The sequence below is a fragment of the Syngnathoides biaculeatus genome, chromosome 4, assembly GCF_019802595.1.
Source record: "Syngnathoides biaculeatus isolate LvHL_M chromosome 4, ASM1980259v1, whole genome shotgun sequence".
Taxonomy (NCBI): Eukaryota; Metazoa; Chordata; class Actinopteri; order Syngnathiformes; family Syngnathidae; genus Syngnathoides; species Syngnathoides biaculeatus.
In genome coordinates this window covers 32,514,408-32,541,344 of record NC_084643.1, presented here as the reverse complement: position 1 = coordinate 32,541,344, position 26,937 = coordinate 32,514,408, and positions in this window count along the sequence as shown.

The window sequence follows — 26,937 nt, the reverse complement described above, 5'->3', positions numbered from 1 at the left end:
ACTGGCTTACGGTTTTCTGCCACATTGAAAACCGACTCACATCACCAAATGCAGCACCTTAACCTCTAAAGTTCTCCTACGTCATTCTGATCATGTTCATTCTATGATCTGTCTTTAAGCCGAGCCTCGTTCAATTATTTTGTCATTTTTTTCCCACCTGCATTTTAAGAGTGTTCCCAGGTGTCTTGATAAAAGGTCAAAATGCCCAAACACACTACCAGAACTTTTATTTGCGATAATCATATGCACTTTAAATGGTGCTAGGCGTGCGCTGAGTCTAGGACCGCACCTTTAAATATGATTATATGAATTTGAAACTCGACCATAGTCAGGTTAGCAGTGGGTGCGCACACTCGTGCAATCATATTGATGCAATTGCTCATTTTCGCACCCCTCAAATTTGGAGAATATTCATCTTGATCTTCCAAAAAAAAAAAAAATTGTGTGTAAACTTTTTTAAATCCGCGACACGCCCGCCGCAACCCCCATGAAGCGGAACACTCGATTGAATTTCGACTCTTGGACGTAGCATCGAGCGGCTTGGTGATTATATTTGTGCGACGCGAACATGCAAAAGCACACAAAGTGAGACCAAGCCGGTCCATTAAAGAGCAAAAATGTGCATGGATCACTAATTACACCAATTAATTTTAGCCTAATGTTGGGTTGCCGTTTGAATCCTTTGTTTTTGTTTTGCGTCCGTGCCGTTCTGTTGAAATATGTCTTTATTTGAAATGTTGGGGACTACTGTAGTGCGCTGACTCACAACGATATCAGTGATGAATCAACGGACTCTTTTTTTTCATCCCACTCGTCTTGACTATAAAAACACTCTGTCTTGGTTCCTCCCTTAGAGATGTCTCGATTTGGGGGAATTCATATCCGACTGCTTCCGAGACACGCTGTTAGAAATAATCAAATAATCGCGCTTGACGGGTGTGAAGACACTTAAGATCGCATAGACATAAATTGCATAATGTGTCCTCTTTAGAGCATGTTCCAGTGGCTTACGGTGTGTGGCGATCTACTGAGCCATGCATTCATATTTTAAGGCGAAACATATTCATCTCCGGGCAAGTTTGGAAAAGAGCTAATGATGCATGCCAAGGGTTTGTGATTTATTGCATTTCGTGGCAGGGGAGAGCGAGTTGTGGGGAGGGCAACCTGCACCACAGGTTTGAAAGAAGCAATTAGGGAGGCAGCAACGATTCCCCTGGCATGGAGGAATGTGGCTTGTTCTCTCTCTCTCATCCCCTCTGTAATCTGTTATTCTTTTTTTTTTTCCTCTCCCTCTAATAGCTACCCTGTTCACTTCTCCCCGAGGGCCTCTGGACCAATTGCTTTATATTTGCATGCCTGGGCTAGGTGTGTATGAGCACTTCAACCGTCTGTTTGAATCCCAAATAGCCCAGGGATGTGCGAGTCGTCGCCGGGTGGCGGTTCCACTTGCACGAGGAAACAATGAAAAATAATAAAAAAAAAAAAAATAAAAAGATTTAAGTGTCCAACTGAGTTGCGCCGTCAGCGGCTGTCCAAACACGGTTACCATCGAGCCTGTCGCAGAGTTAATATTCAGGCTCCTGCTAAGTGACTCTGGGTGAGGATTTTTATCGACAGCTGCAGTATTGGCGGTGGCCCCTCAACCGAGTGTGTCAGCTATTCTGCGTCGTTTGCGCCTCAAGTGAAAGCCGAGGGGAGCGCTTCGTTGCGGTCGTCGCTCGCAGTTGTGCACAAGTGTGCTGCAACGCTGGGCTCTCCCTAATACCGTAATTTCTCGAGAATAATGCGTCCCTAAGTATAATGCGTGCCCCCAAAGATGACCTAAAAAAAAAAAAAAATCGGGAAAACCCTTCTACCAATGTACAATGTGCACCACAATTTTGCCGCTACCCATATGCTCAGAATATTGGGAATGATCTGTATTTATATTTTGTAAGGTTTTTTCAAAAAACTGTCCATACAACAATCAATAATAATCATTGTGCTGATGTAGCCGTAATATAATCTCGAGACAGGCGACAGGACACGTTTGTGCTGGCCCCTGTAATTGTCAGAATAGAATCCCTTAAAACCAGCTAAAATTAATGCTCACTGATGGCAATACTGTTGATAACACATATAACAGTCTTAAAAATCTAAACTATTTAACACTGCATTAAATATTTGTGCATAAAACGTTTGTGCATAGTGCGGTTTATCATCTATTTACTGCGCATCGTTGGCCAAGACTTCAAAAGAAGCATCTGACTCATCTCCAATCTGAAAAAGTAGCTACCTTTGGTGCATCGCTGTGGAACTCATCATTGATGAGTTTGGCATGCGCAGCGCAACCTCTCCCCCTCCGTTCGGTTCCGATCTGTAGCATCTTTCACGACGGCGTCAGGTGGCTAGCAAAACAACGAGAGCTCAGACTACGTAGAAACGAGCGTAATGGGGACATTTTTAAAAAAGCGACCATTTCAATCACGTGCGCGCTCCCGTTTTTTTATGTGTCCATGACGCTCGTATTACATAGTTAGAGCTCATATTGGTTTAATACCCACCTGAAGCCATTGAGGCGAGCTATCGTGGTTTCGAACAGCGGCGCTACTTCCGGGTTGCCGGCATCATCGGCAGCAGCGATGACGCATTTCTTTTAAAAGCAGCTGCACAACTAGCCGTTGTAGTCAACATTTTTTGTCTTAGTTTAAGTCAAAACTCTTGGGCAGTCGTTTCTGAACTTTGGTGCACTAGCAACAAGCATGCTACGCTAAAAATCGTAAAATGCAAGCTCCCCGAGGAGCTCAGAGAGCTCAGGTTGGAGGCGTACATTATCGTAATATATATAAATGTGTAACATAAGACATCGAATATATCAAAATGTACATGTATACATTTTTTACCACTCTATGTACCTTTATACGACAATACAATGTGATTGTATTTTTTATTTTTCATCCAGACCTAAATATAATACACTCTCTTAACTTTTCAAAAATATGTTTGGAAAAATTTGCGCATTATTTTCGAGAAATTACAGTAGTCTGATGTTGCTTCACCGACCGGTTGGGTTTGAGCCGTGCCACTAGTTTTGTCAAGACAATGCAAATTCCCACCAATAATTGTGTCAATAAATCACTCGTGCATGTCCATTGTCCAAGCTGCTTATCCTCACAAGGGTCGCAGCCTATCCCGGCTAACTTGAGGCGAAAGGCAGGCTACAATCTGAAGTGGTCAGTTGCAGGGCACAGCAACATCATCACTGAGCGGGAATCAATCCCACACCTCCCGTACCAAAGTCAGGCCTGTGTACCACTATACTAATCGTTTGTCTGTCCATACTTGGTTAATGTAAGTCCCCCCCCCCCCAAAAAAAAACAACATCTTATTTTCACAAATTTGTGACCCGCCTAAAAATGTTGAAAATAGCTCGGTCTCTCCGAAAATAATTACACTTAAAACATTGCTAACCGTGCGTCACCGACGTTTGTTTTGGTGTGTCGGAAAAAGAGCGTCTTGACTCTAATACGGTAAACATTAATGGCTGCGTTTCTCTGACTATACAAAATTATTTAATGGAACATGAAGTTCATACAACAGTCACTGTGATTTAACGGGCGCCTATGTGCCCGCGCGCCATCGTACTCGCAAATCTGCACAGTCAAGCACGAAAAATCACGCGCGTTAAATTTGTCACGAGTAGTAATACGTAGATATTGAAAGACGTCGCTTATTTTTCGGTAGTCTTGACCAATGTTCCCTCTAAGCTGCACCACTGTGCAATTGCGCACTTGTCGCACACTCTCAGCGCACATGAAAACCGATCCAGCGCAGTGAACCACAACCTGACGTCTTTTTTTTTTTTTTTCAACACGGAAGCACGCGGTCTCCTTCTACTTCCTAGTTCACCTGACAGCACTCCTCTCCGCTCTTAAAGGGGTACACTCATAATTACAAACAGAACACACACCCACAACTTTATATCTGCGGGCATGACTGGTGGATCACACCCGTACATTTTTCAAATGTGAGTGACCGATAGCAATTTGATAACAGAACGCAGCCTGGAATTTAACACAGACTCTTACAACTAAACAGCCTTCTCTCGATTGCAGAGAAGCTCGCGTTCATTAGCACCTTGGGTCATTTAAATCTAATGAGCGTATATGTAAGACGTTATATCACTTTTTGTACATACTGACACACCATTTATGTTGCCAATAGCGCCTCGTTTTAGTCCAACACGTGATGAAGATGGATAGGTGATGATGGTACAAGACACAGCTGTGATGAAACAAATGAGGTTGCATCATAAAAATAGCAGATAATACACAGCGCACTTGTATAAAGGGGCAGAATGCATCATTTCCAAACAACAACTTTGACCTTAGTGCTGTTTTTCTGTAATTCTCCAAGAAGATTACCATGCCTGCTGCATGCTTGTAGGGATTGGGCACACGCAAGCATAGAGCACAACAATACACAAGGGCAGATTACATCTCCGCCGTGCCACCGCTGGCCCACGTGTTGGCAAATAATACATAGTACACACACCCACAATATGTGCTTTCACTCGTTCTCGTCATAATCAAAGAGATAGGGTGATAAAGTTAGAGATAAAAATGGGTAACAAGATGGATGGACATACATAAACAGACACACGGACAGAACTTCCTTGATAAAAGCTCAACAAACTATTGCATGCATACATAAATAAAGCAGCAAAGTAGGCTATTTAAGTATTGCGTAGCAGCCCCCCCCCCCTCCAGTTAATAAATGAGCAGGTGTATTAAAGTGCCAGCGAGGAAGCACAGCAAGCAAGCCTACGGCGAGAAAACACGATAGCTGCGCACCGCGTAGCGCACGGAACAGCACAATGTTTGTTCAAGGCGTGCACAGAAATGGAGCCAGCGAAGGCGTGAGGGGAAGGGCGTCCCACAGGGCTACGCGAGATCTCTGGCTCTCCGTGGTTGAGAGGAGTTGGTTGATCTATATTCATTGGCTTGCTAAGGCGAGGTTTGCCTCCCCGCCTCCTCCCGATGGCAGACCGGGGTCCGCTGTGTATAAATGCACATGTGTGAAGGTGTGTGTGTGTGTGTGTGTGTGTGTGTGTGTGTGCGTACACTTGCCCCTCGTGGCACTAATGCTGCCTGACAAAGACAAATGAACCCGTACCACCCGCTTTGAGCAAGCGGAGATCCAGAGCGCGTCAGCGCAAAGGGAGTTGATCTGCATAAAAATGAGTCGCTAACGTAGCAAACAAGTCGAGCGAGGAGGAGGAAGAAGTCAACAGGGTTTGAGGTACAATAGTTATTACATAGTAGGGTTTTAATCCAATGGGTCAGCGTTACTACTCAGCAGTGACGTGTCGAGCTTGAAGTCGGCTAATCTGTCTCCTGACTGTCCCCTCGCACCGCCGGGCCAACCTTCATTGCCGCAGCCACTACCCTGAGGAAATCGTCTACCGTGGAGATTGAACAGCAACGTAGAAACGACACCTGCTTAACCGGACGCCTCGTTGGGTTGTTCTGTTGTAGTTGGCGGAATAATTTCTCTTAGTTTTGTGCTTGGTGGAGATAAACGAAAATGACAAAAATGTTTGTAAACATGCTGGGCATATTTCAATGTGTTGTTTGAAATGACAGTCATGTGGGTTGTGACACGTTGTGCGATGTTCAAGTGGTGGTGGTGGGGGGGGTGGGGGCAGAACCCCCACGCTCTCCTTTTTCCTAGAGACCGCGTCATGTGCAAAATAATCGTCATGACGACTGCTTTGCCCCGAACGCGCGGACGCTCTTTCTAGTCTAGGCGATAATGGCGGCCCACGTTAACGGGCCTGTAGGGGGACTCTCCCCCCTCCTCCATTCACTACAAAGCTCTTGTCGGAGGCATGAAGACGCTCGGGAGCCGAGAGGGTCCTTAGGAGTGGCGAGAAAGGAAGGACGAGATGGAGATTGCCCGCTACGAGGGGATGAGAAATCTCGCGACGGTGATAATGGAGGCTAGCAATCAGAAAACAGTCACACGACAGGACATGATGATGATGTACATGATGTACAATAATTAGCTGTGCTTATTATTGTACAATAGCACAGATGAACCACAGTGGTCATTGCTACTCATATTTTGCAAGATTTCTTCCTTATGTTTTAGCATTATAGTCTGGACAGTTTCTATTCATTCGTTGGTACTTCAGTAGGTTGTTACCTCGTGAAATTGTTAAATCTGAGTGAATGTCGATGACGTTTAAGTGTTATTTGTCGTGCCTTTTTCCCGCAGGATAATGAAATATTTAAAACCCAGGAAATAGACCAAGTTTTGGAGCAGGCTATGCTTCCAGTGACATTCTGCACGTGTGACGACAGCATGGCTTTGGAGTAAAAGGGTATGAGTACTACTGCTAGCAGTCCAGCCCTGTCTCCCATTGAAAGGTTGTGACGCATTATGAAGTGCAAAATACGACAACGGAGACCTCGAACTGCAACAATGGACCTTTCCGATGGCGATCTTAAGCTCCGCCCCCTTAGCCATGTCCCACAAGCTTCTAAAATGGCGACTGAAGATAACAGGTTTGAACTGGATTCTCTATCGCGTATTCCAGATAATATTGGGGTATGTTTCTTTGTCAAATGCGTCACACTTGTTCTACAGAGAGGTCTCAACTATTTCACGCAAGGATATGTACACAGAATTAAGATTTTGGACGGAGCAGGACGCAATGTCAGAGCTACAGCGAAACGTTGGTGATCGATGCAAAAATGTTTGACGCCTCACAAACATTCGTATTGAAATCCAACAGGATAAAATAGTGGAATTGTACTGCACATGTAAAGCAGGGTGAGTACTTTTTACTTGAAAAGATCACAAGTAATATCGTTGTAATGTAGTCTTTCTAAGTGAGTGGATGTATTCATTTGACTCGGCTCGTAATCAAACCCACTGCTATGTCTGATGTGATACAAAGAGGCAAATAGACATTTCTCTTGCATGACATCGCACATTTACGTATCACTAACCCGACTCTTCGGCATAAAACATGACACACTTCATAAAGTAGGTCAATGATACGCTAACAACGTGAAAGTTGTTCTCCTGCAATGTATAAAGCAGTGATCATAATTCAATCAAACTCAAAGAAGATACTTCTACTTCAATTACCTTCTCACATACAGCCTTGTGTTTGTTGATATTGTCCACATTTAGTTGTACGCGCAGTCTTCCGCAAGCCTTAATCCATCGTAGACACTTCGTCAACTGTGTTTTAGGCTTTGGAAAATGAATCATTCGGCCCCCTTGTAACCTAGAAGGATATTGCACGTTCCCCAAGTGCATCTGAGGACCATTTTCTTCGTAACATTAACTTTTCCAAGCGCACGCTACTGACAACCGGCATTGCTTGTGGGACAATAGGGCGAGAGGGGCGTGTCAAGCCAGGGGTGAAGACAATGCGGCTATCTGATTGGCTATTATTGTACGAGTCATTGACAGGTCGGACTAGTCCGTTGGAGACAAATGCACCTACACTGCTCCCAAAGTTCACAAACGCATATTGTGGGATGGTACGTTGCCACAGAAGCACCTGTAAATGTTGTATGTTGATATATCCTACAGTTACAGTATGTACATATGCTAATTCAATTTAAACATTCGTAAAAAGAAATATCTACATTTTGTTGACTCTCGAGTGGCACTCGGCAGTGCACAGAGCCGTGCAAATGTTGAATTGTCTACTTACTGGTAAGCGGAGTACGATGTAACATCACCTAAGGGTCACGCTGCAGATCAATTTCAGTTTTTTTATTGCCCAGTTTGAAATATGTATAGATTTTTCCATGCCAATGTGAACAGTCTAATTCTGATTTTATTTTTTTTTTGTATTATCCGACCAAGGACTCTTTAATTTTCAGATATAAATCAGATATGTATCCATTGCAAATGCGCTGCGGGCGTGCAGGCCCGCCCCAAATGTCGTCAAAAGGCGGCAAACAATCACAGGTATGCGGCAAAAGTAATGGCGGACGAAGGAGCAGAAAACAGTCACTGGCAAAAAGAACATTTTGGCTCCGGTTGCACAAAATCCTTGAAATTACGATCACCAGCTTGTTTATTTTAGTATCAGTCCAAAGCCACCTAAAGTCTGCTGCGATACTTGTCAGCTTAGCCGCAACCCAAATGAGGACAAGCGCCATAGAAATTGGATAGATGGATAGATATATCATCACATTATCTATTTTAATCCAAGCCTCTTCCGGACCTTGAGGCTAAATGGCTACCACTGGCTTTTGTAAGAAAAAAAAAAAAAAGAAAACATTATATTACGGCCTCCAATCTTTTTTTTTTGCCCTCAGCACAAAAAAAAAAAAGAACGTTGCGTTCTGAAAGCATCACAAGTCCTCCCTGCATTTAACCTTGTATGTCAAAGAGTGGAAGCGCGACGGCGCACAGTCGGCCTTGGGCCGCGGCGAAGACGCTGTGATTAAATGTGCCCGGGCGGCGAGGTGCCACGCTCCCGTGCGGTGTGTTAAATGAAAGAGAGCCAAGGTGAGGGGGGTAATAATGACCCCGGTAAATGTCCGCCCGGTGAACGCCTATTTGTGCAGCAAATGAATGCATGTAACGGTGTCACAACTGAGGACTCGGAGGATTAATGTCCGTGAATGATGATCGAGAAATAATTCCATCATCTTGTTAATAAATCATTTAGCAGCACTTCCCTGGATCTGGGCTGGATTAGATGAGGGGGATGTCGGGGGTGGGGGTGGGGGAGTCATAACACGAGGGAAGGAGGAAGAACAAGGGGTGAGGGTGATGGAGATTGCTGCGGAAACACTAATGACACCCGAGTCCTCTTTCAAATGCTTTTGACTGGAAACAGCAGATGTAATTGCTGCAGGTGCACTGACTGGTTATTGCCGCAATGCATCTTGTTGTAAGACTGCTTATTGGGACGTGTTTTTCGCTGCTTAATGGAACATTTCTACATGGATTTAATATCATATTTACAAGAAACTATAGAGGTCGTGCACCGAAGTCACGTGACTGGCCATACTGCCAGTCAAACAAAGCATTGTTCAATGCTAAGTCGGTTGGAGACGACACGAAAATACATCTTATAGCACGACGCCCAGAGGTTTTCCGATACCATTAAACATTCAGAAGGTGATAATAAATGAATGTACGTGGAAAAATGAGAGACACTTGGCATAAGAGGACCCATATTTAATGCCGAAATCGATGTTTTTGCCGATAAAAAATTGGACTGTTAATTCGCTTCCGCTTGTCTTGGACAACTGGCTCTACATGTGTATCTGGTGAGTAAGTCGTCGAGATTCACACAGAAGAGTTTGAAGGCGGAGAAATGTCTGGACGCATACAAATAGTTCATCACTGGATCTGTTCTCAATCAGGAATAATCAATCAGGGAGGTCACGACAATAATTTGTCAAAATACAACCCACCAAAGTGAACATTCGCCCACAATGGGCAGGTTGGCGGGTGTTAATGTCAACAAGCCCCGCTTGTATAATACGGTTGGCTCATCACACATCCCACAAGCGTCAGTATCGTTTCCATTGCCAAAAGGGACAGCGATGATTCCAAGCTCTAAGTGTCACATGCCCAAGGCGCAATCGCTTCATGGCCTCGACGTACAATAACGACTCCGTGATGTTTCCGACACTCGTCTGTGACTCATAGACTGCGCAAAACCCGCAGAACCTGAAGGCGCTTGTCCGCTCAAACAGCGGAGGCCTGTGTGAGCACGACGCTGGCAAAGCAACGATTAACCCGCATCCATCCCGACTCAGTAAGGGGAGAGGCTTACACCCGTAGGCTGATTACTGATTACCGCTTTACTGCTGACTACACTAAAAACGCGGAGGCTCAAGGTGGGCCGGGTCAACGTTGATTGCGTGCATTGCCGTGCAGTAGAGGCTACGGGGAAGCTCGAAGCCCACCGGGGCCAAAGGCTGCGCTACTATCTACTAGGGAAAAGTCCATGATGGGATGGGGGAAGAAGGCACAAGTGTAACATCACGTGGTCCCCGCAGGGCTCGGGAGATTCCCTCAAGGTTAAAAATGTCATCAAAGAAGCGCTTAACTGCCTTTCAAAGACTGTGGGAAAAAGGTCACAGAGGAAGCCTGGGGCCAGTCCTGCTGGTATATGCAAGGACAAGTCCTGCTGGTATATGCAAGGACATGGATTGCAGTTTTTAGTGCGGCTGTTCAATGTACTCATGAAGTGAAAAGAGCTGATTCTACCTTTAATCTGGTGTACACACACCCACCGTGACAATTCTAAAATCAATTTCTGTATATTTGCGCACACCACATGGTTTTCCGTGTCCCCCCCCTCGAGGTAGTTGATGGTTTTATAGCCTGGCCACTTATTGCCTCCGTGTTAGCCGAGCGCATGCTCGGCCAGCCCGTAATGAAGTTGCCGTTTATTGCTTTCGCAGTCAAAGAGGCCACTTCCCGTCGTCAAGCCACGACTTGTATACATACAGCAAGAGTAAAAATTCGGCTTGAACGCCATTACTCCTTAGTAAGTGTATCCATCCATCCATTTTCTTTGCCGCTTATCCTCACGAGGGGCGCAGGGAGTGCTGGAGCCTATCCCAGCTGTCAACGTGCAGGAGGCGGGGTACACCCTGAACTGGTTGCCAGCCGATTGCAGGGTACATGGAGACGAACAGGCGCACACACAATCACACCTAGGGGCAATTTAGAGTGTCCAATTAATGTTGCATGTTTTTTGGGATGTGGGAGGAAACCGGAGTGCCCGGAGAAAACCCATGCAGGCACGGGGAGAACACGGCGGGGCCGGGATTGAACCCGGGACCTCACAACTGTGAGGCCGACGCTTTCATGCTGAGCCACCGTGTCGCCTTTGACTATTATTATGATGAAAACTATACTATATAATCATAATATTATTATTATGATGATGATCTATCACTCGTGAGACTCGTACCACACTGTAAGAATCATTGCTTTGTGCAATGCGATTTGAACACAAATGGTGGTGCAACACATGTAGACAGACAATCTCACAATATCCACAGGCATATGTTTGTTCAGCCTTACAAGAAATTAATTAATATTACATAATCTTACTGAGCGACTTACAGTGATCGTGAAACCATCTTCGTTTGTGTCTGCAGGAAAGTATTATACTCCCCTCTGGTGGCCCAAATACCAATATATGGGTGTTTTGAGTTACAAGCGTGGTCACAGAAGCAATTCAAGTCACATCTGAAGGCACCACTGTGGGTCACTCAGTAAAACTTACCAACGACACCGCGATAAGAAACGCCAGAGCGGCGGGTCTTATGATCGACACCCCAACCAAATCAATAATCATTAGCATCCTGACTATGTAATGCTAATTCCGCGCGTCGCATTGTCAAGGCATCACACGCGGGGGAAGCCCAAATGTTTGCACTAATCGATTGCACAGATGTTGCGCCCCTCAGTCTTGGATAGATACACATCTTGCACACTTCATTTGTGTGAACATCTAGGGAGAACTGAGATAGCGCTGCGACTGGAACATGCCAGACCTGGTTCCGTGTGTGTGCGTGTGTGTTGTGTGTCTTTACCTAGCGTCCCCACACAAGCCCTAATTAGCCCCCACCCTCCCTGCCACACACACACACACACACACACACACACACACACTCCATGGCTGCCAGGCAGGGTGGAACTACCAGAGATGTGCTTCAACTTGCCCGGCCACATTCCCCCACGGAAACCATGGCAACGTAGCCCGAGCATATGTGATGCGCCGGCTCGCCTTTGAAGGCTCCGATGTGCCCATCAGAGGCGTACAGCGGGACCGAGGGCGGCGGTGGCGGCGGCGGCGGCGGAGCCACTCCACATCCTTCACGAGCTGAATAGGGTCAAGCCTGCATGGCAACAATCTCCTCTTCCTTTGTGCTCCTTGGGCATTCTTAAAAAGAAACCAGGGGAGCATAAAACTCATTCACTCGCTCACCCACTCGCACACAAACACACACTCTCTTCCTCTTCCTCTTCTTCTTCTTCTTCTTCTTCACACACACGCACGCACAGCTGCAGAATGTCGAGGTCTTACGGGAATGGAAGGGTAAGTGCGAAGCAACCTCAAATTGACCCTCGCTTGAATTAAAGTGCACGCTCGCGCTATGTACGCACAAAGGAGGGAAAGCCGGGGAATATGGCACCATTGCAAGAAAGTTTTTGCAAAATTCCAGTGGGGAGAAGTGAATGGAAGACCCTAGAATAGGATAACGGCGGCACCGGGATTCGTCCGAGATGCGGAATCAATGTCGGCGGTTTTATTGACTATGAAAAACTGATGTGTTTGGAAAATGGTCATTAATTGACCCTAATTACCAGTCTCAAAAATAAGTGTAGTGTCTAGATTACTAAACGTTTAACAGTACACGTAATTAATGTGCATTTAAACAGAAGCCCTGTTTTTCGGGGTTTTAGCAGTGCACAGCACGCCGTCATCCAACCCATTCATTCTGAATGTACTGCGGGGACTCTATAACGAGTATGGCGGTTGGGTAAAATCATTCAACTCGGAAGTGGCGTCGCTGTGACATCAGAGGCAAGACGCGTGCCTCACAGCCTTGCGCAAAACCGTCCGAGATATCGAGCAGTGCGTTCATCGGACGTCCGTCGATGCAGAGGACTACGGGCGCGGCCTCTCGGCGATCCATCGAACCGCCGTAGCCGACGGGATCGCCGGCTACAAACCCAACATCGTGTTGGGCGGCTACCCTGCCTCCTGTAGCTGAAGCCGAAAGACAACTCCCGCAACTCCGTTCGGGCTAGTGTCACAAGGTCAACAACTATCAGCGTCGACTCGACAACAACACCGTTGATAAATCCCCATTGTGTGACGTTGCACCCCCACACGGTACGCATCATCTCTTCAAATGTGCTCAAACCACCGACCACGCTGACGATGGAACACCTGTGGAGCGACCCGGCCGATGTGGCTCACTTTCTGGACCTTGATACGGAATAACGACCGTCGTACTTGGCTACAACAACAACTGCACTTTCAATAGGAGGCGGAGTCATTCCAGAGTGTAAACAGTAAACGACCAACCAGTGGAAAATACATACATGCTACTTCCTGCTACACCACTAGACAACCAAATGTGGGAAAGCTTTCACTATAGCGCCTCTTTCCCTGCACGGTGCTCCACAGTGAACGCACACAAAAACTTAGTAAGAAAAGGCCTTCACTAGGGTGATATGATGACCGTAATTTCCAGCCTACAAGCCGTGACTTTTTTCACACGCTTTCAACCCTGCGGTTTATGCAGCGCTAGTGTCAGCGCTCCTGGTTATAAGCCTCGGAACACAGAAAGAGTTTAATGCTACCGCGGCACTAGCGTTAGTGGGGCGCTAGCGTTAGCGCAGCTCTAGCATTAAATTCTTTCCGTGTTCCGAGGTTTATAACGAGGTACGCTCTATAGGCCGGGAATTGCGGTAGCTGAATTCATTTTTTTTGTCTTTGTGCAAAGCAAGCTTAGTGTTATTAATTCTCTATTTGCTTATTTCTAAATATTCTTTGTTGTCTTGTTATTTGTATGTGATTCAATTTATTTGAAGGAAAATCAGAGGTCCGTGCGTGTCTCTTCAGCATTTGCGCGACCGCCACTTGAATGTAAGCCGCCATGAGTGCGCGGCACGCGATGACGAGCAGCAGTTGGAGTTGTTGCACTGAGGCACAGGCGGATGCGACTGATTTTCAAAATAAACCTTTTTTCAGACTCCGACGATCAATTAAATAATTTGTGTTCGGTGTCAAATTGCCCTTGTGGCTTGCTCGCCGTTTTCTGTCAATCATACGGCATTAGCTCGGCAAATTTGGAACCCTGGCTGACCACGTACTACAACTACTGTAGTATCTGACAGTATCTACTACTGCTGAATTCAATGGGAAAGTGGCATTGACGGCCATATTGTTGTGAGCAGGCTGAACAGAGATGCTTTCGGCTGGCTATTTCCCACATCCCATTAGTGTTGAAGCCGGGCTTCCGTTCAACATGGATCTGCGGCGAAGGCGGCCAAAGGGTCGCCTTACACGTCTCTGCCTCTCACTCGCCAGCTATCCCCTCAATTATTCATACACTCTTGCATCCTCCCCTCGCCGGCGGCCAATCGCCACGAGGCAGAGACGGAGCGAGCGGCGCTAGGTACGTGAAACTCGGGATAGGCTGAAGGAGCACCTGCCACTCACTCCCCGAGTCTTCCATTATCTCCGAGAAGCGATCTGATTCCGCACACTGTACACACATAAACACACAAACGCGTGCATTTACACTCATTCCGCCCACCCAAGCGCTCCCCCCTTCCCAGATAAAGGCACGGACGCACGCTCAAGGAAGCTTTCACTGAACAATGCTGGCACAATTGCTGCGTAAGCATTAGCATAGCAATGGTGTCTTCTTGAGCGCGGGGTCAGGCTCGGCTCTTACGTTATTAGAAGCGAAATATGACCCCATTCGACGTCACTGCCTGGAGGAGTTCAAAACCACATTCTAGTGTAGAGAAATATACCAGGCAACATGTGTGCAGGTACTCATATTCCTAACCTAACCCTAACTATTTTGGGGGGGGGGGGGGCTTAAAATTGAGCTTTTGAAAAATTCCAATTCCAATGGAGACTTCCTAATCATGCACTTTTATGTCATCTATTAATATCACGTTACCGTAATTCCCGGCCTACTGAATGCACCTATTTATGAGCCTCAACGAGTACATTTGTACAGGAAATACGATTTGGTTCATGCATACACCGCGGCTGTGTAAAAGTCGCAAGTGCCCACATTGAAACACGAGATATTTACAAAGAAAGACAGTACACAGAATTTAACGCTAGCACCGCGCTAACTGGAACAGTTAAAAAAAAACATCCCGATAAAAGTCACCGAGACACGGCAGTAACACGCTAGCGCACCGCTAACAGGGCCGGACCGGTAAAAGTCACTTCCTCGGCACATATATTCCACCGGTATCATCCTCACCTTTTCCGCTCAAGTGCACCCTTGCGGCCATTAGAAAAAAAAAAATCCACAAATTGGCTGCATCACCGCATAAACTGCAGGCTAGAAACCGTGTGAAAAACATCGTAGTTTATAGGCCGGAAATTACGGTATTCTTTTTTTAAATCCTCTTTTGTCCACATTCAGGTCATAGGTAAGCTGTCGCCAAACAATCATAGTGTATTCATTACATTGAAATGAGCGATTTCTTTTATTAAATTTCTTAAATTTCCATATAGCTGGGTCGTTCTGCCAAAGTCTCTCAAAATAAACTCAAATGTCGGTCTTTTTTTTCTCAAATCTATATCTATCTATACAGTACGCATACTCAAAATGGGTATTGGCCCACCTCTTTTAATTTTTCATGACATTTTGTCGCCACACATGAAAAAAAACCTGAAATTGACCAAACAGCGACGACGAGTATAAATAACATGAACAAGGGGATATAACCATGAAAACAATTAAAAGTTGTTAGCGCTGAGCGGCTGAGTGTACAACATGAGTACTGTAATTCCCGGCCTACAGAGCGCACCTGGTTATAAGCCTCACCTAGAACATTTGTAAAGGAAATACCATTTGGTACATATATGGGCCGCAGCCGTGTAAAAGCCGCAAGTGCCCACATTGAAACTGACATTGAAACAAGATATTTACAAACAAAGACGGTACATTGAGAGTTTAATGCTAGTGCCGCCGGGCTAGCGCCGCCGCGGCACTAACGGCCGGTAAAAATCACTGAGACAGACCAATAACACGCTAGCGCAGGGCCGTACGGTAAAAGTCACTTTCTCGGCACATATATTCGGTCTCACTCTTACCTTTTCTGCTCGAGTGCCCCCCTTGCAGCCATTAGAAAAAATACACAAAAATGCCGCATCACCACATAAACCGCAGGGTTGAAAGGGCGTGAAAAAAGTCGCAATTTATGGGCCGGAAATTACGGTACTTTGTAAACCCTTTGTAGCCCAAAGGGACTATACTTGGTAACTGGATTTTGAATATACTATAAGTGGAGGCTATGCATTTCACTACAAGGCAGGAGTAGAAGCATGTGATTTTTCACAGCCAATCAGAGAAGAGCATTTAAAGTCTTATTAATAGTAAAAAGAGTTTGAGGAAAACTAAATATCTGATGGATTGAAAAACTCTTTGAAAAAGGATGCATGCTTATGAAGGACTCCTCCCAAGGGTGAGGCCGCCAATGACCCGTTTTCCCACAATGCACCCTGGTGGCTTCGAGGCAAAAAGGGTGTTGGCCGCGTCGCGAGGGAGATTTCCCCCGTGCCCTCCTGACACTACTACTGCCTCATTCCGCTTTTGTCTCTGAAAACTCGAGACTTTTAGGACGCGTGGAATGCTTGACAAACTCACATCGGAAGAACTCAAAGGTCGGGTCGCGAAAAAAGACATCAAGAAATACTGTAGCGAGGAAATAAAGTCAAGCTACTTTGATTGAGAGATATCATCCAAAATTTGTCAACAAATGATACTTCAACTATCTCCACAGGGCGAAAAATCTAAATGTTAATCGGTATTCAGGAGATTATTATGAAGTCAATTTTTAAATAAACTATTCAAATCTGGGAAAAATCCTTTTTTTTTCTTATTTCTCGTATTTGACTAATCTAAAACACCCGCCATATCAGTCAAAGGGAAAAAAAAGAACAATAAATGAAATAAAATCCTTTAAATTAATTCAAATAATTAACTACACTGAAATGAAATGTACATTAAAAATACAAATAATTTCGAACGATTTTTAAACTTTTTTTTCCATTTACATGTACTTAACTAGGTCACTAATCTAAAATGAAATGCTAAAAAAACTTGAAAAATACAAATAAGATGAATTAAAAAATGATTTAAAGTGAAATAAAAAATACAAACATTTCTAAATATTCTACACATATGAATGATTAAAAGTGAACGTACACAAAATAAAAAAATACAAATAAAATAAATTAATTTAAATGAATAAGTGAGGGTGGCAAGGTGAATCAGCTGGTAAAGCGTTGGCCTCACAGTTCTGAGGACCCAGGTTCGATCCCGGCCCCGCCTGTGTGGAGTTTGCATGTTCTCCCCGTGCCTGCGTGGGTTTTCTCCAGGCACTCCGGTTTCCTCCCACATTCCAAAAACATGCAACATGAATTGGACACTCTAAATTGCCCGTAGGTGTGATTGTGAGTGCGGCTGTTTGTCTCCATGTGCCCTGCGATTGGCTGGCAACCTGTTCTGGGTGTACCCCGCCTCCCACCCGTTCACAGCTGGGATAGGCTCCAGCACTCCCCGCAACCCTTGTGAGGATAAGCGGCAAAGAAAATGGATGGATGGAGAAATTCATTTAAATGACTGATTTAAAGTGAAATGAAATAATACAAACAACTGTAAATATTTGACACATTATGAAGTGAACGCACCCAAAATAAAACCTGCTGATCATCATTCGAGAAATGCATATACTGTAGTTTAAAATTATTTTTGCCAGTGTCATTCAAAATTGGGAATTCGGAAGCCCACAATGGGGGACTTTTTTTTTTTTTTGGATTCATAAACAGTTTTGTTTTGTTTTGTTTTAAATGAGGACATTTTCCTCTCACATTCAATATCATTTGAAGACAGTAGTTTCATTTAAACACACCTCTCATTTCGACTTGATTGTTTCTGTTTCAGTTTTATGGCGCAGATGCCGAGTGGTCGGCTCCATCCGCGCATTTCTAGCTATCTCGTCTCGGGCTTCATTCAATTGCGTGTGTGACCGTGACGTCGCGGCTAGCGAGCGAAGCCGTTCACGAGGCGCTTTTAAAAGAGCCCGTCGGAAGAATACACACACAAAGCCACCGAGGGCTTTAAATGTGTCGCAATTAAAGTGACGAGTGGCTTCCAAGTTAAAGCATTTTGACCGCCAAAGAAGCAATTTGTTTGTGCACAAGTCTCATCACAAACGCCTACCTTTGCCTTTCTTGCCGCTTTGTTTAACAACCACCCCCACGCCCGCCATCTAATAACTGACGTTATTAAATGATCTATTAGCGGAGCGGCGATTAAATAATTTAATTGCCGTCTTTCCCGGGGCCTGCCGGGCGAGCGTTTCATCGGGATTATACACAGACTCTGATTAACAATTAAAGTGAGGCTGTGAATGATAAATTAGGGGGGCACCTTTTAATTCACTGAGCGCCGGGGAGAATTGAAACTGGAACCACACACAAGCGCGGACAAAACCAGCGCAAAGGGGAGGAGATGAGCGTGCCCAATGAGTTCAGGCCACACACATGCCAACGGGCCGGATTGCTCAAGAACATCTTTGTTTATGTTTTCGCGCGCACTTGCATGAAAAAGACAGATCACAACTACAGAGGACACCTTGACCCGTGCTCCTCTTTGATGCGGGCCGTAAATTCCCCTTTTATGCAACACTCCTGTTAATTGAATTACGTCGGAGATGCAATTACCGATGGCGGAAACACACGAACTGACTCGCTCTCATTTTCAAATGACCCTGGGACCTTAAAGAGTAAGCACGAGCTCTGTTTTTCAATTTCTTTCCATGAAAAATAACTTTGGTACCAATACAGAATTGCCTTTGATTGGGCCATTTTTTTTTTTTTAACTGATATGCGAGGAAAAAAAATGAAGCTCTGTGCATTGAATGGTACCAATGAAGTCAACTCACCTTACATTTGGCAGACTGAGAACAATTCTTCGGAAAAGAGGCTTTAAACTGTTTGGTGCCACTCCCAGTTGATGATTATTGTCAAATTAAATAGAAAACAAAAATAATTTACACTTAAGCGTTTCCTGAATGCTAGCAAACAAATAAAAATGCCAGAAGCGTTTGAACACAAATGGTGGAGCAAAAATATGAAGACAGGCAATATAACAATAGTCACGTGTGTTTTCTTCATTCTCTGTGACAGGACATGTACAGTGGGTATAAAATGTCTACACACCCTTGTTATAATGCCAGTTTTTATGGTATTAAAAAAAATTGTGACTGGTGCCTTGGGGGGAGGTAGGTTTGGGTTTTGGCATGGAAACCAGGACTCATATTCCGTTTTTCCGGGAACTGTTCAAATGAAAAAAAAAAAAAAAATTCAATTTTTGATGCCCGTAGTCCACCGAGAGAAGAAGAAGAAAGTGACAAAAACGTATGAAGAAGAACCTGCACAGAGACATCCTTGTGCCCAATGGCAGCGACGAACAAAAGTGCCTTAACTATGTCTAAATAAATAACCAGGCATGTCAGTACAACACTTGGAATAAGAAAGGAAGATTTGATGACGTGCAGAAGTCTGACGAGCTCCCTCCTGCTCCGAGCTTTCAGCCTGGACTGCGGGGAACTTCAGTCAATCGGGCCGGTCGGGAATCAAATGTGCGTCTGCCAACACTGAGGCAGACAGAGAGTTCAATACCGGGTTGCAATCATTGTTTCTAGTGTTTATTTTGGTCTTCAAAGTTAAGTTCTACGTTAAGCGTTAAGAGCTGATGACAAGCAAAGGTCAAATATAAACTACTTTGCCATACTGGAAAGAAATGAAAGAAAGTCGCATTACAGGCTTAACGTGGAGATAAAACGTCACCGAAAGTCAAACAAGCATCAAACTGAATTGGGACATAATGCACAAAAATCTTGTGTCGCGAAATGGAATAGAAGAGCCAGAATTAGGACTGGGAACGCTCAAATTCAGACGACGCCCGACCCGAGGTGGAGGGGAATTATGAATTATGTGTTAGGACAAAGCCTTCAGGCTTCTGCATGAAAAGCAGGAAAGGCCAACTAGAACATTTGAACTTCATTTGGGTTTAATCAGAGGCACTTTAAATGGTGGCAGGGTGTGTGTTGAATCACATTTCAACTTTGGGTAATTTGAAACACAGGCCTGTCCTCAGTGCGAAGAGGGTGTGCACACTTGTGCAAACATGATTTCAGTTCTTTATTTTTAGCTGCTCTCTTGAAAACAAATTAGATTCAATCAGGTTTTACAAGTTATAAGTCTCATCTGGGGTGGAAAAACATTTTTCTCATTTTCTTTATATCGGAAAAATCTGGCATTTGACCAGGGGTGTGTGCACTTTTTATAACCAGTGCAGTGTTTACAGAACGTAAGAGAGGGGCTTGGTAATACTATTTGTAATAATGACAGAGAAGTATACTGGAGAAATACTGTCAGTGTGACATTTTTAAAAATAACCTTTTCAGTGTTATCAGAACCTCTCCACTTGTTGGCTGCAACAAATCACATGATTCGACTGGCTTATATTAAGGCATGTATCAAATATGGCTCCATGCCCTATTACCGTAATTTCCGGCCTACAAGCCGCAACTTGCTTCACACGCTTTCAACGCTGCGGTTTATGCAGTGATGCGGTGTAGCGTTTGCACAGCGCTAGCGTTAGCATTAGCGCGGCGCTAGCGTTAGCACACCTGGTTATAAGCCTCGGTACAAAGAAAGAGTTTAACGCTAGCATTAGCACACATGGTTATAAGCTTCGGTACACAGTAGCATCGCGCTAACACTAGCGTCGCGCTAACGCTAGCATTAAACTCTTTCTGTGTATCGAGGTTTAGAACTAGGTGCGCTCTGTAGCCCGGGAATAACGGTAAGTGCTAAAATACAGCATTTGCATGGAAAACGGTGTTTAGGGGGAGAATTTTCTGAACAGCTGGTACATGTTTAACTGGGGGGGGGGGGGGAGAGACAAAAATAGAAACTTTCATTGAGTGTGGCAAAAAAAATAATAAAATGCAGAGTGTCGCACAAAGCCAGTCAACCACTTATTCTTGGCTCTGAAAATGGCTTAATGATGATAATGAGCGTGATTACCGAAATGGAGGTCTGGCAGCACAATCATCCAAACTGTCCGTGACAAAAGAAGAGAAAATAAGGACCTAAGTTTGTGAGATCGAGAGAGAGAGAGAGAGAGAAAGAGAAAAGAGAGACAGAGAGAGAGAGAGAGAGAGAGAGAGAGAGAGAGAGAGCGCCTACAGTAGCAGTGTTTAGAAGATGAACTGGCATTAGCATGCCGTGAAAGGGAGCAGAACCGGGCTTGGAAGAGAGCAGGTGAAAACCTCACTTTGAATCATTTTCCCTCACGCTCCGGCCCATTGTTGGCGTCCTCACACATGGCACAGGCGCAAAAGAAAAGATCCCATTATTCCGGCCCAAGCCTGTTCTGCTCGTTGATGCTTTCAAGGGGGGGGGGGGGGGGGGGGGGACGAGGCGGAGGGCGGGTGGGGGAATATTCTGATGGAAAGCAGGGCCGGCCGGTTGTGTGCCAGCTGAAAAGAGTCGGCGGGCTGAAGCAGCGCCGGTGCCCACCACCTGCCGGGCCCCTTTTCTCCTTCATCTCGCTCGGGTTGGCTTTCTGGGCTTTTCTCTCTGTCAAGTACTTGGCGACTCATCAATCCGGGTTCAATTCAGGCTGAAGAACAGAAAAGAGAGAGAAAATCCTTTTATTTTGGTGCAGAAGTTGGGAAAGAACGCCCAGATGGATGGATGCCTCCTGTACTTTGTGTTCCATCCTGGAGCGACACCTCACCGTGTGACAAGAAGATGGGATCCGAGCACAAGCTTTGGATCAACGCGGATTCCAAACCAACTCTCCGCATTGAAATGAATGCAAATGCCATTAATGCGTCCAAACACCGTTTTTTTCTTTACATTTTTAATAAAAAAAATTAGCACCACATTGTCACATGGACTGAAAGTTTCAAGATTTTGCATTCACAGATATTTTTTTTCCTTAACCGACTGCCTTTTTTTGTGTGTGGATTATTTTTTTCTTGCTTCTAGTACATCCAAATTTGTTTTCCTGATCCTCCGCTGCTTATTCACATTTTTAGTCCTGTACTATCGCTTGCTCATTTGAAGTATTCACCCTTGCTCACACCACAAAGAACACTATCCAGCTTCAACAAAATAATGCTAGCGATATGAAGCTAGCATTAGCACTGTAAAGGCACTGATGTTAGCCATAGCTTCTACTTTGCTATCAATTGTGTTGTTATTATATTAAATTTAATCAGTTATAAGCTGTATTTGTTGAAATAAAACATACAGGTTGAGCATAAATGTTGCCAATTCCTCGTGAATCCTTCACTTTGCTCTCCTTTTGTTAGTCGTGCACCCAATTTTTAGAATTTTTTTTTTTAATGCAGTCCAAATGTTCTGTCAGCACCCCCACCCCCTCTCTTTCTCCACTATTAATTAACCTATATCTTGTACAATTCAACTGAAAAAAAAAATTGAAGCAAGAATTTAAGGTAAACAACTGAGATAACTTTGGTTGCACAAGTGCACACACGCTTTTATAAATGTTAAGGATTAAGAAATCACAAACTCGAGTTAAATGTTTGCCAGCGAGCACACGTGAGAGCACGTGCAGCTCTCCCGAGGACTCAAATAACTACAACTGAAATATCAAACGACGGTGTGGAATTGATCACAGAGAAAGTCTTTTTTTTTATATATTTCAAATATTTATGAATGAAAAAAAATGGCAAAAACAGCACTTTTTTTCATCCAGGTCAAAAGGGCAGGTGCTTGAGTACCACTTGAGGTCTATGTATGTGCCAGGAACGCTGTAGCGTGTACAGTTGAGCACGTCAGCTGCGTTTGTTGCACTTTTGGACCTTTGGCTTCACAATTCTCATGGGATCACATCAGAGGAATATCTGAAGCATTTCAGTCAGCCTTGCCCTGCGTTGGCCTTGCCTTCATGCCTTTACCTGGCAAACAGGCCTTGGACACCCACCCCCTTAATTTTAAATCAGATATTGATGCTCGGAGTGTACTCAGCCGTCCATCGATACTGATGGCTTATTGATGAGGGAGGGAGCGAATCCTTGTACCGCTGATGCCAAACATGAGGCCCGGCGCATTCGGGGGAAGCATCTGTGCGAGTTGAAATAATGAGACGGGGCACTGGGGTGGGGGGAGTGAGGGGGGGTGGGGGTTACTGTACTGAACGTGTGCGCACGCTTGCACGGCCAAAGAAAAATCAATGTAACACAACACAAATGGAGATAAATATACATTGCCCGTAGTGCTTTTGTGCCGGGACACGTGTCGGCCCTGTGGGACGGCACACTGCACCCCCCGCCCTTCTCCCCAAGGAGACGGAAGAGGAGACCAGGAACTGGAATCCCTCTCTTCTCCATCAGATGATAAAATGTATGCAGGCACTAACTCCATTCATCCATCTATTTTCTATCAGAACAATTATCGTGTTAAGGATGACAGGGAGCTGGACCAATCCCAGCGGACTTAAACCGAGAAGTCGGCAACACCCTAGGTTGGTCGCTAGTGACTCTTACAGGCACATACATAGCACCAGTGTGTGGGAGTGCATCCAAGTCAGGTTAAGGAACTACTACACCATCAGTGAATGCTATTAATACACCTTAACGTAAATTATTGATGTGCATCAAATCATCAAAAATAAATGAAAGAATGCTTGGAATCTTTCGTGTGTGACAGGCGTCACGGGAGGTCCTTAAAACAGGAGAGAGAGAGAGAGAAGTGAACGGATTTGTGTGACAATTGTGATCTTTTCCCATAAAGAGGTAACATTAAAATCCACATAAAATGAAGACATATACCTTTTCAATTTGAGACGCAGAGGAAAAGTGTCACTAACAACCCTGAGAAATTTAAATGGTTAAAAAAAAAATGCCAACAGTATATAAAATGAGGCCCTGCTCTCTGCTTTGAAGTGCTGTGGGCGGTACCGCCGAATGTGTGAAGCCACGCCCATCTCATCTATCAACTGCCCAAAAAAAAAAAAAAAAAAAAAGACACTACTTTGTCTAGCATCTTCAACGAGTAGAAAAAATATATCAGTAACTAGAATATATCACACCAGGTCGTCGCTTACTGGTGACGACGAGGCTCTCTAAGATAGCCACGCCAGCCCAAAGACCACGTCAACATGCTAAAAATGATGTCAAATGTAAAAAATAAACAGCGATGTCTTTTCAGCACTCATCTTGGATAAATGTAAACCGTATTTCGGAAAAAAAAAAAACTCCAATTCACTTTACAGCTAAGATGGCAAAAATTCCACATTTTCTAACTTAAAATCTACACCATGCTTCTCCTTATAAGACCAACTGGGAAGTTATGGAACTTCTCCTAGCAAAATAATATACCGAAATACAACAGAATATTGGTGGTTCGTGTCGGCGGCGGCAGTTTCCAGCTCACCTGTCAGCTGCAGCTGCGTAACACCTCAGTGACATTCACCGATTGACGGGGAAAAATCATGTCTCACAGCAAGATTCAATTTTGACTTGAACTTCAGGGATGAGAATGACCAATTTGGAAAAAACAAAAAACATTTTTTTTTTTTTTTTTAAATAAACGCCCTGTTAAATGGTGATCTCTGGTTACTTCTAACAGTGTAAATACAGGGCAATCATAAAGTTTTGAAAACTTAAAATATTAGTCCAAACAACCAAAATAATTTTGCCAAACTTGAGACATAAAAATGTGGACTGAGTGAAATTCCCATCAGGTAGCCTACTGCACTTACAAGTTATACTTCAGAAATAAGTACACAAGTAACTTGTTTATATACATGTGTGTATATACTGTAAATATATATATCTATAGAGATATATAAGAGGGAGAGAGAGATCATGAAATAAAAAAGTGAGCAATAAAATGCATGATCTACAGGACCAGTGCCACAGATAGGTCTAAATTGTATTAACAGTTATGAATTATATAATATTTGAGAAATTTACATCCAACTTACCTTTGTGTTTTCTGGGCTGGATATGCTCCTGTATATTTTTTGCACAGCACTTTGCCGGGAACGTTCACTTTTTGCATGTGTTTGGTTAGACATGATACATTTTTCGTTCCGATCTGCACGGTTACACTTTTTCATGCAATGCCAATTTGAAACAGTTTTTTATCCCATGGTTTTTAACAATTTCCCTGGCACGATCTTCATCTTTTCGCTCCAAGACTTTCGCCGTACTGGCAAACGTGCAGACCGCTCGATAACATTTGCGTACGTGTCAATAAGTTATAACTATGCTTCTCTATGAAACGTTAACATCAGAGTAAAAATACCGATGAAATACCGCCAAAATGCTGCCAGAAATTGGAATGCTGTCGTTATTATAAACACCAAATTTAATGCAAACACGTAGCAATGTCATTTTCCGCTAATTTCACGACGAGCATTGTCGATAAATGCTAGCGGCCGGTCTTGATCAGACCCTTGCCCCATGTCAAGCCGTACCCCCCCCCCCCAATTTTTTTTGTTCTCAACGGATTTACACGTTTCACAAAAATTATACTTTCAGGTGAAAAAACTCAGCGGAAAATACTCATCCCTGGAACTTGCCTCACGATCATGTTGTTTATTGCCATATAATGTGTCAAAATGCCTTTCCCCCCCCCCCATAAATCATGAACCTTATTTTTTTTCTTGAAAGAACAAATAATGCTGACACCACAAGACATCTGGGTGGTACCACTATTTTGATGGAACTCTCCCCAAGATGAAACAAACCCAGCACGTCAAAGAGTAACACAAAGCCCGTGAGCAAGACAAGGCCAGGGCCCGTCTGCCCAATATCAGGACAAAGGAGGAGGTCATCTGGCACTGGAGATAAAGATGGGTGTGGGCCCCCTGCAAATGGCTGTGTACATGTGTGTGTGTGTGTGTGTGAGCGCCCCTTCCAAGCAGACATTGTCCATCTCTGCAGCCCATCACGGGCAGGCCAGGCATCCCTCATCCACATTCCACAGATGATAACGAGCCATCTGAGACAAGCAGGGGCAAGTCTGGACCTACCTGGGCAGAGCCTGGTGAATTCCACTCATGCTCACAAGGCCCACTCGGATAATAAAAGCAAGAAGGGGGGATGACTCTTAAGGACATTTCCTCAGACGGTTCTCTTCGAGAAGCCGGCTTGGTCCGCAATTGTACCCACGGCCCAAAAATCACATCAATTTCCGTCTTATCTATTGCGTTGGCTTGGCGTTGATATTAGGGGAGCGGGGTGACTCGGGTGGGGGCTGGGTGTGGCAGGGCTATCGGCACCACGACCATTGTGTCTCAACAACCCCCCACTCGGGTTCATTTAGCATGTGACACCTCAGTGGGCCAAGAGCGTTACAAAATAGCTGTGCCATCTTTCCATGAAAAAAAACTATGACCTTCTAGTAGGGTAGCGCAGTAATCACGAACCGATTCCAAAAAAAAAAAACCAGCCAGATCAAACGACCACCGTAAAAAAATTTTTAAAAAAAAAAGTCTAATCGTATCAAATTAAAATGCTGTTGTAGTTTGACTCAATTGGTTCACTTCATGTCCATAAATTCCATCCAGACGAGCAATGGGGGTTTGATAGATTTACCTAATAAATAAGTAGAAACTGGACAGCACAGTGGAATAGTGGTTAACATTTATGCCACAAAGTTCTCTGTTTTGGGGCACAGATCACAGAATCCAAAACCTTGCTGTGTGGGACTCAACTATGCCTGTGTGGGTTTTCTCCAGGTACTCCTTAATCCAAAAACATGAATGTGGAGCTCAATGGAGACGCAAACCCTTGGGAGCTGTGAATATCTTTCTGCCTAGATGTGCCCTGTGAATAGCAGGGAGCAGGCGGAGGAACAATTGACCCCTCCGTGGATATTGCGCAATCCGCGTCACTGACCAATCAGAGGCCAGAGATCTGCATAGACCAAAGCCTGTTTTTGCTCCCGCCATTTTCTCTGACAACATTGAATGGTCCAGTACAGGGTTAGTTAGCGTTTTATCGCGTATTTGGGTTATTTAACAAAAAATATGGTTAAGAGGTGTAGTCACGGACTTTGTAATAGTGACGACAGGTATCCTGAAAGGCTAGTTGGTGGAGTTCGATTCGTACCCTTTCCAAAACTGA